The 17,545-nt window shown below is 38.3% G+C and overlaps 1 protein-coding gene and 1 pseudogene across 9 annotated transcripts in view; one reads left to right on the top strand and one right to left on the bottom strand.

The window, feature by feature from the left end:
- Positions 1 to 17,545, top strand: part of LOC147486026 (protein phosphatase 1 regulatory inhibitor subunit PPP1R7 homolog) — a 79,585-nt gene that overhangs the window by 38,334 nt on the left and 23,706 nt on the right. The window lies entirely within an intron of this gene.
- LOC147486027 (bifunctional dihydrofolate reductase-thymidylate synthase-like) lies at positions 1,047 to 11,205 on the bottom strand (annotated as a pseudogene).

The raw sequence follows: 17,545 nt of genomic DNA, 5'->3' as shown, positions 1-17,545 counted from the left end.
GCGACCCCAACCTTTTATTTAATCAAGAGCGCAAGTACAGTTTTCCTTCTTTATCCCTTTTAACCAATTCATACATTTTTTAGTCCATTGGAGGGATATGATACAAATTTTCCTTACATGAGGACTTGCTCAGCTTGGATAGATAGTCAGCTACTTGATTTCCTTCTCTAAAAACATGTTTAAAAAAGATTTCGTCAAACTTCGAGATATCATCCCATATCTGTGCTACTAGATTCCTGCAATACCATGGCGATACTTCTTCCTTCTTGATTATTTGGATCGCTCGCATAGAGTCTAATTGAACTTGGAGACTATTTATGTTCATATCTATTGCTCCTTCAAGCCCTTTTTGTACCGCAAGCAGTTCTTGGTATAACACCGATATTCTTTAGGAGCTTCCACTGTACGCCAGTATAACATCTCCATTGCAGTCTCGTAGAGCTCCTCCAAACCCTGTGCTTCCACCTTGAAGAGATCCGTTAGATTTAAGAGCGTGAGCTGTGTCTGACTTCTCCCATCGCACCCATTTTGCTTCATTGTTTTTAACTTAGCCCCTACACCCAGTCTGGCCAAGAGAGCTCTCAATAATCCATCCTCTTTAACTGTTTCCAGCATCTTCCCTAAGTATATCTTCATACTATTAAGTACTCGGATACTGACTACATCGGCAGTTCTGAAGCGCTGTTTCTTGAGTCTCCAGTTCCTTTCATTCCAAATAGCTTGGACATCAACACCAATCAATGCCTTTATCACTTCAACTATCATCGAGTTCGATCTGCAGATACGCATGAGATGATACCACTCATCATGCGAGTTGCGAACCACTTCTGTTAGCCCCATTGCTTTCTTGATGCTTTGCTAGACTAATTTCAAAAAAGAACACTCAAAAAATAAATGGGCCGAACTTTCCTCTTGCGAGTCACATAAACAACATCTTGATTACACAATCACTTTCTTCATTCGAAGTCTATTCTGTGTGGGAAGACATCTTGAAAATAGCTGCCACATAGTGAAGGCATGTTTTGAGGTCACAAGCTTTCCCCAGACTATCTTGTACCACTTAACCTTACTACGGACATTTTTAAGAGAGGCATATGCTGAAGAGATAAAAACTTGCTAGAACTTGACGGAGTCCATATAACTTGATCATCAGTAAGGAATGTATTGATTTCGGTTTCCATGATCCATTTCTTGACTTCACACTCCGGCATATCTGTAATGGTCCTCGACCATTCTCCATTTGAGATAACTGCAACTACTTTAGCATCCTGGGGTTTAGAAGAAGATTTTTAGCTTGAACATTAAGAATGAGTGGCCCTGAGCACCAAGGTTCATGCTAGAAGCTCGTGTCATTACCATTCGCTATGATGTACCGCACTAGCTTCCATGCAACTTCTCTATGCTTCAAAATACCTTTCCAAACCCAGGAGCAAACCTTTGGAGCTTTCATTGTCCAAAACTGCTTTTGCTTGATTTGCTGATCCTATGACCATTTAACCCACAAGCTCTCTGATTTCTGAGCCAGTTTAAACACTAGGCCGCAGTAAGTTGCTTGATTCCACACTCTTGGGTCAATCAGTCCCAGCCCTCCTTGTTCCTTATCCAATCTCAAAGTCATGTGACTTGAGTGATGCATCTTTCTTGCCATATTCGGTCCTGCCCATATGAATCTATTGCATAACTTGCTCACCTTCTCCAAGACAGTTTTTGGTAAAATAAAAGTCTTAGCCCAGTATGTTTGAAAGGATGATAGAATTGATTTGACTAGCTGTACTCTTCCTGCTCTATTCAAGTCCTTATTCTTCCAATCTGAGATACGTCTTGTTATTTTTTCAATGAGAGGTAGGCAATCTCTAATACCCAGTCTTGTTGCAGTAAGTGGCAGACCGAGGTATGTGACTGGAGGAGTGACAATCGAGATATTCATCTCTTCAGCTAAAGCTAACGAACGCTTCTTCTTCAGACATGCTTCCTGCTAATAAGGTGGTCTTTTCATTATTCAGCTGTAGCCCTGTAACTTGCGAGCAGGTGGAGAGAATGTCTTTTATTGTAAGTAAGGATTCTATGTTTCCTTTGCAAAAAAGAAGGACGTCATCGGCAAAGCAAAGATGCGAGATAGCCAGCTTCTTGCATCTTGAATGACATTGGATCGACTTAGTTGGAATCCCTTGTTGGAGCAAAGCACTCAACACTTCCATAATGAGCACAAATAGATAAGGTGAAAGTGTCTTTTAGCGAAAAATCTCAAGTTCAACTGTAGATTGAAAAGTTAAGATCAGATTACTTAAAACATAAGCAATTAACTACAAAGGGAAAATTTACTTCCTCCAATCAATACATCTACAAAAAGGAATACACATGCAATCATAAAAGAAATATGAAAAAGCTATATATATAATACCTTTAATTGGTATTAAAGACATATAGTTTTCCAATCTCATTGACCTACGAACATACAAATTAATATTTAAATAAATTCACATTTTCTATATCCTACTTAAAAAAAAATCTTCGCCCAAAGGCCTAAAACACCTCAAGTATATTTAAAGACCGACTCTTTTTTTATGTTTGAACTTTGCAGATAACCAACTTTTTGGGTATAAAAATGAGTTGTTGGAAAGTTATAGATCCATAAGAATGGAGCCATAACGAAAATAGCACTTGTCGAACGTTGCACTACAATGCTTCAACTGAAAGGTGCACATAGTTTTGTGCAATGAGCTGCATTGTGATAGTAGTTACTGTAGTTCATAAAGAAAAACAAACATACTAAACGCCAACATAGTATAAAAAGAAATATCTAAAGGCAGCCATATATATCACTCTTCACCTATGGCTATTGAATTCATTGCTCTCAAAATCAACACCAACACACAACCTTGCTCCACACTTCTCATTGTTCCCCCCTAAAGTGAATTGAATCTTCCTCATTACTAAAGAATTTAATCGGTGAATGGTATGCTTTGATTCACAATAGGTCCAGAACGGACATGGAAAGCCGTGAGAACATTGAGAAGAGGACAGTGATGATGCAAGTGATACTAAAACATGATTAGTTACTTCATATAAAAAATTTAAAGAACATAATGACATTAGATACGAATTGTACCTTATTAAATCAAAATTGTTCCAAGATCTATTTTCCCAAAGAATTCAGGAACTCCTCTCATGACTTATATTTGAAGTTTGTCAAAAGCGAATAAACGGAATATGGCATGAACCAAAAAGAAAAAGATAAGGAAAGAATACTAAAACCATTTTTATGTACCTTACCTAAACAATGTTTGGATGGCCATTTAACTGAGATGCTAGCTATAGTGAAACATCTATATACCAAACAATGTTTGGATGACCATTTAACTAAGATGCTAGCTATAGTTAAACATCTATATACCAAACAATGTTCGGATGGCCATTTAACTAAGATGCTAGCTATAGTGAAACATCTATATATGATAGGTTTTACTGTGTATGTATGTGTTAATTCTCCATAAAGCCTAATGTACCACGTGACATCCTATAAGCATTTTGATAAAAAAAAATTATGTTAACGTCAGTAAGCAATTTACCAACCCATAACCATATCTAGCTTATCAGTAAGCTTCAATCAAGAGTTTAGTTTAACCCCCAAATGTCTTCCTTAACTATGTCAGGTCCATCATAACTTAATTAGTTCATTTCAACGATACTTGCGAATATCTAGTATGTATATAGCTATGTTACATGGACACGCCATATATATTTTAATAGGCACCCAAAACTATAATATTAAACCCCATTGAGACATATAAATTTGGTTAATTATGTGTTTAATAATCATGAAATAAGTATATTTTCGTACTTTTGCAGGTCTTCGCAGTAAACATGAAAATATTGGTTAAACCTGCGTTAAAGCACGAGGAACGATGTATATATGAATTCTTCTAAATCAGCCATGTGAAGCTAAACAAAGACGGATCAAAGCCAGGGACTCAAACATGACAGAATCGAGTCAGAACGGGACTATATAAAAAAAAGCGTAAACTTTTGGAGCTCATATCTTGTTAACCTGGACTCTGATTTCGGCAAGTAAGCTGCCCAGATGATCAGCACGACTAGCTCTACCTTAGGCCAGAAATTACAGAAATCGACGTCTAGACCCACTAATGGACATAGCACATGGACCCACCTTTTGGGCCCACAAGAAGAGATGAGTCATCAATCATGGAGCACGTCAAGACAAAGCCTCCCTCATATCTCTCTTGTGACCTGGCTGTTGGTTTATGCACACGTATTCCTAGCTTTATTGCTACGTTAGCAGCAGCTTAGGCCTACGTTGTTCAACTCTAATGCTTGAAGATAATCATAAAATTCAAGAAATAATAAGTTCCTTCTATCAATTAGATCTAATTTTATGCTTGCATGAGATTAAGGTCTGGTTCTACTAAACAATTTGAACATACTTATCGTAGGAGAAAATACGATAAGCATTTGCGTAAGTTTTCACCTCCACAAAGTTCTTCATCTATTAATCCAAATCAAAAAGATTCGTCACCATTCCCATCATTCATTATGGCTGACGAAAATCCACCAGCTGAGAAGCCCCTTTCGGACTTCTATACAGCATTACAGGAAGGACCTTCTTCCTGCATCAAACTAGAGTACATTGTCGGTGATTTTCAAATTCCGCCAAACGTTTTTAGTTTGTTACCTGTGTATCATGGTTTGGATCATGAAGAACCGTACAACCATATTCGTAGGCTTCAACAAGTGGCCACAATATTTCACCATCCAGCTGTCTCTAAGGAACAACTCTTGCTGCGGCTGTTTCCATTCACTTTAGCGGAAAAAACGTCAATTTGGCTAGCAGGACAATAGCCACAATCCATAGATACATGGAATAAACTTGTTCAAGCTTTTATGCTTCAATTTTATACTTAGAAAAAAAACTACTGAAATGCTTCAGAAAATTCAATTCTTTCGTCAAAATCCTCATGAATCATTTACGGAAGCATGAAGTCGCTTTACTGATCTTCTTTTAGAATGTCCTCATCACCAACTAGACAAAGTTGTTCTTGTTCGTTCATTCTTTAATGAACTTTCTGATCATCAAAAAGAAACTCTTGATATAATGAACGGCGGTTGCTTCATGGACAAAGGAGCTACTGAATTGAAGCATATACTTTTCTAGAAAAACAAGCGAAAAAAGGTGCACATTGGGGTAACATTGATTCTTCTAGGTTATCTAAGGATACTGTTACAAAAGCTACATCTATTTTTGAGGTAAAACCCGACCACGAATTAAAAAATTTGATAGAATCCCTCACTAAAAAAGTAGATGCCCTTGCAGTTCAAGTAAACAATCAACTCCCAAAACAGGTCATGAACGTTGACATATCCCCATGTGTTCTTTGTCTCAGTCCTGAACATCATGATGCTTATTGTCCCTTGTTATATGCCTCCCTTCTCAACCATCAGAAGATGCATGTGCATTCAACATTCCTAATGCACCTTGGCGACAACATCTGAATTTCGCTTGGCGCCCACCGCCACCACAGATGGCTCTTCCAGGTTTCGCTAATCCGCCTGTTTGACCACCCAACAACTTTATTCCATACCGCCAAGGAAATAATCAGCAATACCAACAAAGTCAAAATCAATTTCAAAATAATTCCAATGCTAACTATCAAACCAACCGCAGCCTTGTTCCAGCAAATCCAAATCTCAGCTTTAATTAACAACTTCTCAGCAATAATCGTGAACTAGTACCTGTTGCACAACCTGCGCCACTCGTTATGGATAGCACAAGCGAGATGTTCTTAGCTTACATGAACCAACAATCTCAAATTTTAACGTCTATCCAACAATCACTTCAACAATTGGCGCAAGAAAAGTCGAGTCGAAAGTGTTTTTCTGGACAAGCAATTCCAAACCCTAAGCCAGCAAACACTGCCTTTGAACTCACCAATGCACCTGGTACAAGTACTCCAAACCAAGGTGAGGTGCACGCAATCACTACTCTTTGATCTGGCAAGACTGTTGATAATCAAATACGTATGCCAGATGATCAACCAAAGGTATCTGAAGGTTCCAATGAATCTATTTCCAATAATGAACCTACGGAGGATTCACCAAATCCAACAAAGTCAACATCTCAGAAATTAGGAAACGAGCAATCGGACACTTATGCCAAATTTCGGCCTAAGGCACCATTTCCTGCACGCTTGGCAAAGAATAAGCCTGATGAGAATTTTGATGAAATTCGAGAAACTTTTCAGAATTTGACAATCAACTTAACTTTTCTCGATGCCCTAAAGCTATTGCCCAAACATGCAAAATTTCTGAAAGATATGTGCACCACAAAAAGGAGAACTAATATTCCTCAACAAGAATTTCTCACCGAACAGTTTCCATCCATCACCAAACACAATGGTATAGTCAAATACAAGGACCCTGGTCGACCAACAGTTCTATGCACTTTGGGTGACAAATATACGGCTACTGCGCTACTAGACCTAGGTGCTAGTGTGAACTTACTTCCATATTATTTATTTAAACAGCTAGGTCTTCATGAGCTTAAACCTACCACCATGACTCTACAGTTAGCTGATCGTTCTATTAAGTATCCAAAAGGAATTGTGGAAAACGTCCTTGTAAAAGTCCAAGACTTTTACTATCCTGTAGACTTTGTTACTTTGGATACAGAAGTTGCATGTGATTCCATTCCTATCATCTTAGGACGTCCGTTCCTAGCAACTGCTAATGCTCTCATTAATTGTAGGGATGGTTCCATGACCATGTCCTTCGGAAATCTTTTGGTCGAGGTGAATGTGTTCAAGTTGATGAAACAAATTCCGGAGCATGACATTGATGGTGAAGTGAACAGGGTTGACAGCATTGCGCAAGAGTATTTTACAAAATCTTTTCCTGAAGATGAAGTATACCAATTTCTTTCCTTTAGCGATTCTGAATTTGAGGACGATGATTATACACAAGAAGTAAACGAGTTATTAGAGTCAATACTACTATTTGACCCTACGACCGTGATGTACAGTGACTTGGATGAACATCAATCTGTTTACTCCATGGAAGACGACTTTCCTCAAGAATCTTTAATACCCACTCCACCTGCCCCTGACTTAAAACCGCTTCCTTCGGAATTAAAATACGTACATCTTGATCTAAATGGTAGTTATCCAATTATCATATCATCACAATTGACTGATGATCAAGAATCCCGTTTAATAGATGTCATTCAACAACACCGTTCTGCTATTGGATGGTCCCTCGATGACATTAAGGGCATTGACCTTAGTGGAGGCACCCATCGCATATATCTTGAAGAAAATGCTAAGACGTCGCGTGAACCGCAGCGTCGTCTAAACCCAACCATGAAAGATGTGGTACGGGAGGAAGTTTTAAGATTACTCGATGCGGGTATTATTTACTCTATCTCTGATAGTGTTTGGGTGAGTCCAGTACACGTTGTTCCAAAGAAATTTGGTATTACAGTTGTGCGCAATGATAAAGATGAATGCATCTCCGCTCGTATTCCAGTGAAATGGCGAATATGCATTGACTATCGCAAACTTAATGTAGTCACTCGTAAGGATCACTTTCCACTGCCCTTCATCGATCAGATGCTTGAACGGTTAGCCGGTCATGCATATTACTATTTTCTTGATGGTTATTCAGGATATTTTCAGATAGTCATATATCTTGCTGATCAAGAAAAGACTACGTTCACCTGTCCTTTTGGTACATTTGCTTATAAACGAATGCCTTTCGGCCTTTGCAATGCACCTGGTACTTTCCAACGCTGCATGCTTCACATTTTCAGTGATATGGTTGAACGTTTTATGGAAGTATTCATGGACGACTTCTCAATATATGGTGATTATTTCGATAGCTGTTTATCAAATCTTAAAAAGGTTTTCATACGTTGTGAGGAGAAAAACCTCGTTCTTAATTGGGAAAAATGTCATTTTATGGTTACAAAAGGAATAGTTCTAAGACATATTGTTTCAAAGGACGGAATCGAAGTCGATAAAGCTAAAATTTAAAAAGTTGCTTCACTTCCTATACCAAAAACAGTTTGCGACATTCGCGCATTTTTAGGACACGCAGGTTTCTATAGGAGATTTATTCAAGATTTCTCAAAGGTTGCTCGACCTTTAACCAATCTCCTGCTTAAAGATGCCGTTTTTTACTTCACTTTCAATTGCAAATAAACTTTTGTGACCTTAAAATCCGCCCTAACTACCCACTACAAGAATACTGAGTATTTGCCACGGCCATTAACCGTGGCTAAAGACTTTTTGCCACGGTCAAAAGTCGTTGCACGACCGTAGCCAATGCGCCTGTGGCTAACTTTTTGCCACGGCTAATGGCTGTGGCCAAAGCTTGCCTTTTTCCCACGGTTTTGAACTGTCCCAAGAGCCGTGGTAAATAATCCTTTTGCCGCAGTTGATGTTCGTGGCTAATCCTTACATGAACTGTGGGTATTTATTTTGTGCTAACTGAGTGTATTGTTTGGCCACGGTTTAAGGCCGTGGCAAATGTTTTAAGATATTTTAAAAAAATTTGGTCTCACTTTTTTATCACGCTTGCTGTTCATACAACAATCTAAGAAAACCCAATTGAACAATAATTCTCAACAATTAAACATGGGTTTCATACACAATATGTATTGTACATATCATAGAACCCATTAGCAATCAAAACTTGCATAAATAACAAATATAAGAAATTGGAAATATACTATTAAGAATGACTCCCAAAAAATATGAAAACATCACTATAAACGGCACCTAAACTCGTTGGACTATGTTCCCAGCCATATATACACAATGCATCAACTATTTCTGATCAAAATCTACATATTTTGGTTCGCTTCTCTATACCTCATCATGTATCTTGTCGTAGAGAGTAGGCTTTGAAAATATATCTATAGCCATATAAAAACAAACATTAGAACTTGAACTACATATATTCTCATAGAAAATTGTGTGATATAGCAATTCAAATATAAGGAAAAATCACTAACCATTACGTGTTGTAACCGTTGCCAAAGTCATAATTGTAATTAGTCGTTGACACCAACTTCTTTGCTCAACTTATATTTCAAACGGCCTAGGTGAGTCAATCCAAATGAGATATAATAAAAGCCAAAATCATGGAATATGAAAACTGTAAAAGCCACCCTTATTTATAGTTTCGGTTGAGAGAGAGGAAATGAATGTGTAGAATTCAATCCAAGTTCTGTTACAATACCATACTAGCAGGTATTGTTCAACGGTACATACTCTTCATCTTATAGTTCACCTAGGCAGTTACAACATCAACCAAGGTCTGGTATTGCCTTTGGTAAGTTCTCATTTGAATTGGGTAGGTCAAAATATCTAATAGACATGCTATCATGCATTCACTTGCAATTTACTAGAAAGGTTAGTTCTAGTAGTAAGTTAACTATACTAACATCATTATAACCTAAGAATGAATGAAAAATCCCAAATACATGCATCATACTATAATGCAAACCAATGTACCTATTTGCTTTTCCGGATTCCTAAGTGTAAATGTGAGCTTCAGGCACACTACAAGAATACAAACAGAAAACAAGCTATAGTTAAGCTCAAAACAAAAAAATGAACTCACTTAAAATGAAATATAGTGGAAAGAAAATTTGGGCCAAGTACACTAACGTCATTCTAAAGCTTCAAACTAATGTTAATAGCAAGCATCAATAAGCTCACAGTTCACACAAGATATTTATGGGAGAAAGACACAAAATAAGGCATAGGATTTCGTAACAAACTTCATAATAATGATATTACCTTTGCATTTATTGAACCACTAATAGACCACAAAAGTCCTTCAACTACCCCTCGCCAAAAAACTTTTTGAGTAACCAAACATTAGCTTAATAATAAACCTTTCACATCCTGCAAAGATTATTTTAACTTGTGTGTGTGTGTTTTTTTGTGTGTGGAGGTGGGGTAAATAAGCCAAAAAACATATTCAGTGGAGATCACATTCACGTGAGCCAGATGGATCAACACAAACTAGATAATTGATTTTTAATCAGAAGATAAGCACGTGGTTTGGTGAGACCACCTTTAGGAATCTTGTAATACATGTATGAAGCAAGTTAATGATAAAAACTTCAAAGAAAAGCTCAAACCTTTGTTGTAAGAACTAGGAAAGACTTCCACAGATTGAATCGCATCTTGTGAAGACAGAAGCAAAGAAATAAAATATATCAGTCAATTTATTACGTACCAAACAATTAATTAAATAGCAACCATATATTTTATCTTTGACGATCAAACTCGGCAACCAAATTTTGATAGGGTTCCAATTCTGTCTGTCATCTTTCTGAATTCCATTTGAGATGATATCTTGAACCAATTTGAGATACATGTATTTCTCGTGTTTTCAAAGATCATCTTTGGCGAGGAAGAGGATTTATCAATCTCAAGTTTAACAGAATTTGAACCATTACTAATATCTCCATTGTTAAAAAATGATTCCAGTATAAACCTGTCTCACATGAATATAGGAAAAATATGAAAGCGAGAATGTTGTTTTCTACTAATAGGAAAGAAGAGTACCATGGCTGATAGATCAAATGATCAACTGGAGGCATGAATGTGTCACATTCAATGCTAGTCGACAGCATCACATTCAGGAGCATTGAGCGCCTCCCTACAATCAAGTTCATCAATATCTCTCCCAACAGAAAAGATATTGTCACCACTAATGGAATAAGTAACAACATACTTACTTCAATATCTGGCCACCACCAATTACGAACACCTTTTCTATTGACAGACAATAGGGAGAGGCTGCTAATAACTCCAGAGCATAAGTCATGCTTCCACATATGACAACATTTTCAGCAAGTAGCAATATCAAAACTCCCGAATCGAGTAAGCCTGACATTTAGACGACCAGGCAAAGGTCTCTTTTCAGGAGGTATACTTTCCCATGTTTTCCTCCCTATTATGACTGCATTCCTTTTCCCAGGATCTGACGTAACCATTGTAACCTCTTTAAAAAATTTAAGGTCAGATGGTAAGTTCCACGGTAACTTCCCATCCTTACCAATGCCCATAGTCTGAGTTGTAGCCACAACAACTTGATAGGACCTCAAAGGATTTGAACTCCCATTCGAAAGGTTCACAACTATATCAGCACCAGCCATTCTATCAATCGACAAAGAGCAAACTCTTGTACGTGATAGTGTGAAAAACATGCAATGGGTGAATGGTTTTTTCTGATGACGGAATTTAATGACAAGAGAAAATAGCTCCGAACAGCAAGCCAACAAGTAGTGCCTAGAGTGTACTATGAGCATGGAAGAAGCTAGAAACAATTATAAAACATAATGCAACACTTTCACATGTCACGCTGTTTCAGCATCTAGGAATGTCTAACTAATCCACTTAGTTAACTAGAATGTCAATGACCAACAGGTCTCCCTAGAGAGATGAAACACACTGCATAAGCAGATATTGTCACATACATCCATTATTCCACGCATCCATTACTAAGATTAAAGGATAGTTTGGTGTCATGTCAGGCTATTAGCCATCAACTCAAAAGACGAAACCTATAATGTCCCTGATAAGTAAAAATAGACTGATTGACAATGTGAAATTAATCATTGACTCACTAAAACCTTGCTTAAATAGTCAAATAAACTACAATAAAGATCACAAATAATGTGAGTGAAAGAAAGAGTGGGTAAAAAATCAAACCTGAAGAAAGATTTGTTTGGGGACTGAAACCAATTTGATTTCTTTCTACCAATAAAAGTTACGATTGTAAATTATGAAAAATTACAACAGTGAACTGTCGAACTCATATCTGTGATGGCGTGAGAGAGAGAGATGGGAAGAAAACCAAGCAAGAGGGTTTACCCTAATGCTATTTTGTCGAATATTTCGCAGTGATACATTTCATTTCGTGCACCTTTATTTTTCAAGAGATCAACGGATACAAAAACACAGATTTACATCAACGGTTCAAAGAAAAAGAAACATGACCGTGGCCAAAAACTCACCTAAACTCAAAACCACACACGTAATTGGCCACAGCTGCTAAAAGCTTTAGCCACGGCTAAAGACCGTAGATACTCTGCCGCAGCCGTAGACCGTGGCTAAAGCTAACTTGTACCTGTGGCCAAAAGTCATTTTTCTTGTAGTGACCGCTCTCATAATACAACCACCTGATTGGTCTAAACCTTTTGAATTAATGTGTGACGCAAGCGACTATGCTATTGGAGCTGTACTAGGGCAACGCCGAGAAGATAAGCCAATTGTCATTTACTACGCGAGTAAAACCCTTAATGAAGCTCAACGTAACTATACCACCACTGAGAAAGAGTTTCTCGCTGTTGTATATGCCTTGGATAAGTTTCGTTCGTACCTAGTGGGTTCTTCCACAATTGTCTACACCGACCATCGCGGTAACCGTTTACCTATTAGCGAAAAAGATGCAAAAGCAGAGGTTGATCCATTTGGATTCTCCTCTTGCAAGAATTTACTCTAGAAATTAGAGATAAAAAAGGTTGTGAAAATGTGGTTGTAGACCATTTATCACGACTCGTCAGTGAGGTCGATAATGATACAGAACCCATCTGTGATTCCTTTCCTGATGACCACTTGTATTCCGTTTTTTTGTCCCCTTGGTACGCTGACATAGTAAATTACTTAGTTACTGAGGAAGTCCCTTCGTCTTGGTCTCGTAATGACCGAAAAAAGTTCTTATCCACTGTGAAATTTTATTTTTGGGATGATCCCTACCTCTTCAAGTATTGTTCAGACCAACTTATACGCCGTTGCATTCCCGACTGGGAACACAATGACGTGTTATCCTTCTGCCATGAACAATTTTGTGGTGGTCATTTCAGTGGAAAGAAAACAGTGGCCAAGGTTCTACAATATGGATTTTATTGGCCAACATTGTTTTGAGATGCACATGAGCATTGCAAAGTATGCAACCACTGCCAGCAGCTAGGACGCATTACTCAACGCAATATGATGCCCTTAAATCCCATTTTAATTGTGAAAATCTTTGATGTATGGGGCATCGACTTCATGAGTCCCTTTCCAAATTCTCATGGCTTCCTATACATATTAGTAGCTGTTGACTACGTGTCAAAATGGATTGAGGCTTTAGCATGTCGTGCTAATGATCATAAAACAGTCGTTTTATTCGTAAAGGAAAATATTTTCTCTCGATTTGGTGTTCCCAAAGCTATAATTAGTGATGGGGGAAAACATTTCTGTAATAAATTTTTTGAATCATTAGTAAAGAAATATGGAGTCACGCACAAAGTGGCAACTCCGTATCATCCTCAGACCAGTGGCCAAGTAGAAGTCTCTAATAGAGAGATCAAATCCATTTTGGAAAAAACTGTTAATCCATCTAGAAAAGACTGGTCTCTAAGATTATCTAATGCCTTGTGGGCATATTGAACAGCTTTTAAGACACCTATAGGGATGTCTCCTTATCGCCTCGTTTTTGGAAAACCTTGTCATCTGCTAGTTGAACTTGAGCATCGTGCTCTATGGGCCATCAAAAGCCTAAATTATAATACCAATGCGGCAGGCGAGAAGCAAAAATTGCAGTTAAATAAGCTTGAGGAAATTCGGAGCGATGCGTACGATCTCTCGAAGTCCTATAAAGCCAACATGAAAAGAGTGCATGACAAGCACATATTGAGAAAATATTTCAAAGTTGGTCAAAAAGTTTTGTTGTACAACTCGAGATTACACATTTTTCCAGGAAAATTAAAAACTCGATGGTCTGGTCCTTTCACTGTCTCTGCTATCACCCCTTATGGGGCTATATCTTTGAAAAATTTAAACGATAACAGCGAATTTCAAGTAAATGGCCAACGTCTAAAACATTATCATGAGTTACGTTCTCCAGATGTCGAAAAGACTCTTCTCCAAGATCCAGTCTACACAGACTAATAAATTCGCTGGTGTTCTTCCTTCCATGTGATTTAAACAAGGAAAGCACGCCATTAGGGTAGCTGGGCCCTTTTCTATTTTCTTTTCTAAAAATCCCTAGAGTGTGTGGTTTCAAGCGCCGGAACCTTAGTCCACGAAAACTCTAATCAGAACTGAGTATAAATGTCTTCTGTTAATCGAGCAAACGTGCCTTCTGGTAAACAATGGGTACCCAAAATTTTCCCTCCTTCTTTCTCTTCCCTTTTCTATTCTCTTCCTCGCGAACTTCAACTAATCATTTGGTGTAAGTCTCACCCATCTCGAATAGGTAATGGTCGTAGTACTTTTGCTCGAAAGCGACGTGCACGAAGGATGGGGTGGTGTATGAATTGTCAAACACCTTTCTGTCCAGGTCTTGAATTACTATCCGATATGAGTCGGAGCCGGTATAAGGTATATTATTGTCTGACACCAGCTCAGCAGGACAAACTTCGTCGTTATCCCGTTGCTCCCACAGGTTGGGATTCGTCTTGAGGATCTGACGTTAAAAGACTCAACATGTATGTACTTATGTCTTTTATTTTCACGTTTGCACTAAGTGTTGTGTACAAAGAGAGTCGTGATATGCAACATCGGATGGTCCCTCATTCGCACGGGCAATGGATTTTGCCAGGCCAACCTCGAATAGTTTTCTATTTGATGATAGTTCGGGGCAGTTTGAGGCTATACCATATGTACTAAGGGTAATATTATTATTAGACATTGGTCAGGGATGGTACCGTCCTGAACCCTAGGCCCCCAAAACATAAAGGTTAAGCCACAGTCTAGCTGGATTGGGTTCGCCCCAGAGCCGACATGACAATTGCCTGATTTACAGTAATGGTTTTCTTCTTGAAGTCCAAGGTTGTTGACACGTTCATCTCCCTTTGTAAATTTCAAAAAAAAAAAAAAAAAAGGGGGATTGCGTTTTGTTTTTACAAATTCAACCTCCCAACAATAAAAATAAATATAAAAAAGGATTGAATATGCCTTAGCCATATTCAATTGGATGGTATTTTTAATGTCGATCGTTTTGACATCTCACTCATTCAATTTGGAGTTAAAACGAATCGAAATTCCGCATTTGAAATTTCAGAACATAAGGGAAATTTCTGGAAATCATTTGCGCTTGGGCCAAAAATTAGAACCCGACCCAAACCACGCGTCCGGTCACAAAACCTAGCACACGAGGCAATCCACGTGTCAGCCTCTCCCATTTCTTCCCCCCGAAATTCCGGATCTTGCTCCCACTCAAACCACCCTCGCGCACGCGGTATCCCAGGTCTAAAATTGACCAGCGCACGCGGCCAATTCACCACCGATTCAACCAAATTTTTAACAGCACCATCCACTTACTTAGCGAAACCAATATAGGCCCTCAAAAATTCATTTCGATCACTCTATGACTGGAAATCGGAGAATCACAGTAGAGCAAAATTTTACAAATCTCTATAATTTCGAAATGTTCCATCCATTGTTCGATGAGGAAATTGCTAGTAGAGAGTGGGAATACCTTTTGCATCGAATTCCAGCTCATTACTCCAAAGATTTAATGTTGAAGTTCTATAACAATGGAGGTTTTTGGGGGAATGAGTATTGGATTACGGCGGCTGGGTTGGAACGTGAACTCACGTTGGTTGGAACGTGAACTCACGTTGGAGTTGATATCGACTACGGAGAATATCCCAATCAACTCCGATAGTCCGACACTACTGATATCAGATCAGTATCCGAATACAATGGAGTTGATGTTTGACACGCTTCTCGAGGGCGAATACTATGATAGCTCGAGATGCGTGTACCAACATTCCCTCCGATGGAACCAACTGGCAGTCACGCAATGGCTGGCCTACAACGTCATCGGTACATCAAAGACTTCTAACGTCAACAAGACATTCTTGCATCTGCTCTGGATACTTCAGGAGAAGAAGGAAACTTTCTGCATGGTCCATTTCCTTGGCCATGTACTTACGACTACTTCTGACAGGTCAACTCCTCTTGCTGTACTTGTTACACAGATTATGATAAATTTAGGGTTCCAGTCCGCTAGTCCTTTAATTCAAACAAGGTCTTTCTAAAAATTTGCGATTTTTGAGACTTGTGTCATGGACCACTGGGAACCTATAGCGAGAGATGATATTGAGCGTGATATCGTACCACCTCCTCCTCCTTCACCGCCCAACTGTTTTAATGAGGATACCATGTGCTAAATCAGTTCTCCCATGGAAGCTTTGAGACACATAAACTCGGGAATGCGTAGCATGTTTGTCCTCCAGGATAAGTTTCAGCATGAATTACGTGATCATCAGGGCCATTTCCAGCGCATGATGATGGCTAATCAGCAACAGTTTCAAGAACAAGTGGTTAGGTCTTTGGCAACCATACAGGAACAATTATCTCAACTAGGAGTTTGCAGTACTTGTCGTCATCGGAACCCTGGTTCATCATCAGTTAACCCTGAGGATTCACAGTAGCAGCTTGTTCCTCTTAGTCTAAAAAATGACTCTGTCATTTATTTCCCTTATGCACTGTATTTTTATTTTTCTAGTGATGAAAAACGATATATCGTTTCATTTCTCATAATTTTGTATCTTCATCCGGTTTGAATGAGAAATTATTTATGTTATGTGATTATTGTCTTTCCTAAAATGGTAGCTTGTTCCTTGATGCACTGGGCCTACTCTCTAAGCCCAACGGTCAATACCCAACGGATTGATCCAAATGGTCAGATACCCAACGGTTAGATTTTCCATTATAAAACCAACTCTCCTCTTCAACCTTCACTCATCCCCTTCTCTCACTCTCCTCAAATTCATCTTCACAAATTCTCATTTTCTTCAACATGATGAATCCAATTGAGCGATTGGAAATGGAGCAACACGAATGGGCTATCACATTATTCATAATAACAATGTTTATCATTGTTCTACTGTCGCTCATGCATAACATGCTCCAAAATATCTAGATCTATGTAACCGACATCTCTCTTTCCCTATGTCGTTTTGTATATTAGTATGGTGTGTTAAATAATTCTCACACATTTGTACGATTTACGTATTAAATGGAGAAGTTCCCTATTTTATATTTGTGTGTATTAGTTGTATTTTTAAACTTCTAAAAAAAAAAATAATAATAACTCACCAAAATAATTCAATCTCAACTCATGGTGTTCATAGAAGATCGCTGCGCTACACGATCGCCTAAAAAACCATCGAGCAAGCACTTTGCTCGATTATTCTTTTCATCTTCCATTATTGAGGTATGATCAACAATTCAGAAATTACCTGTAGGTCTAATAGCACTGTGAAACCTTCATCCGTATTTTCTAACAATGAAACATCTCATTAATTGTTTTTGGAAATTTGACATGAAAAGACTTACTATGGATACCCATATTGGCTGTTCATAAAGGTATGTGTCAAAACAACACATGAGTCACTTGTGTTTTCACATATTAATTCCGGATTTAACTACACTTGGAATCCGGATTGGTACAGACTCATGGATTGGCTATAAATCTCTTCTTTTCAGCCATTCTCATTTCAAGCATTCTTAATTATCCT

The sequence above is a fragment of the Coptis chinensis genome, chromosome 7 (assembly GCF_015680905.1).
Source record: "Coptis chinensis isolate HL-2020 chromosome 7, ASM1568090v1, whole genome shotgun sequence".
Classification (NCBI taxonomy): Eukaryota; Viridiplantae; Streptophyta; class Magnoliopsida; order Ranunculales; family Ranunculaceae; genus Coptis; species Coptis chinensis.
The sequence above is the reverse complement of the archived record's forward strand: the minus strand, read 5'-3'. Positions and strand labels throughout refer to the sequence as shown.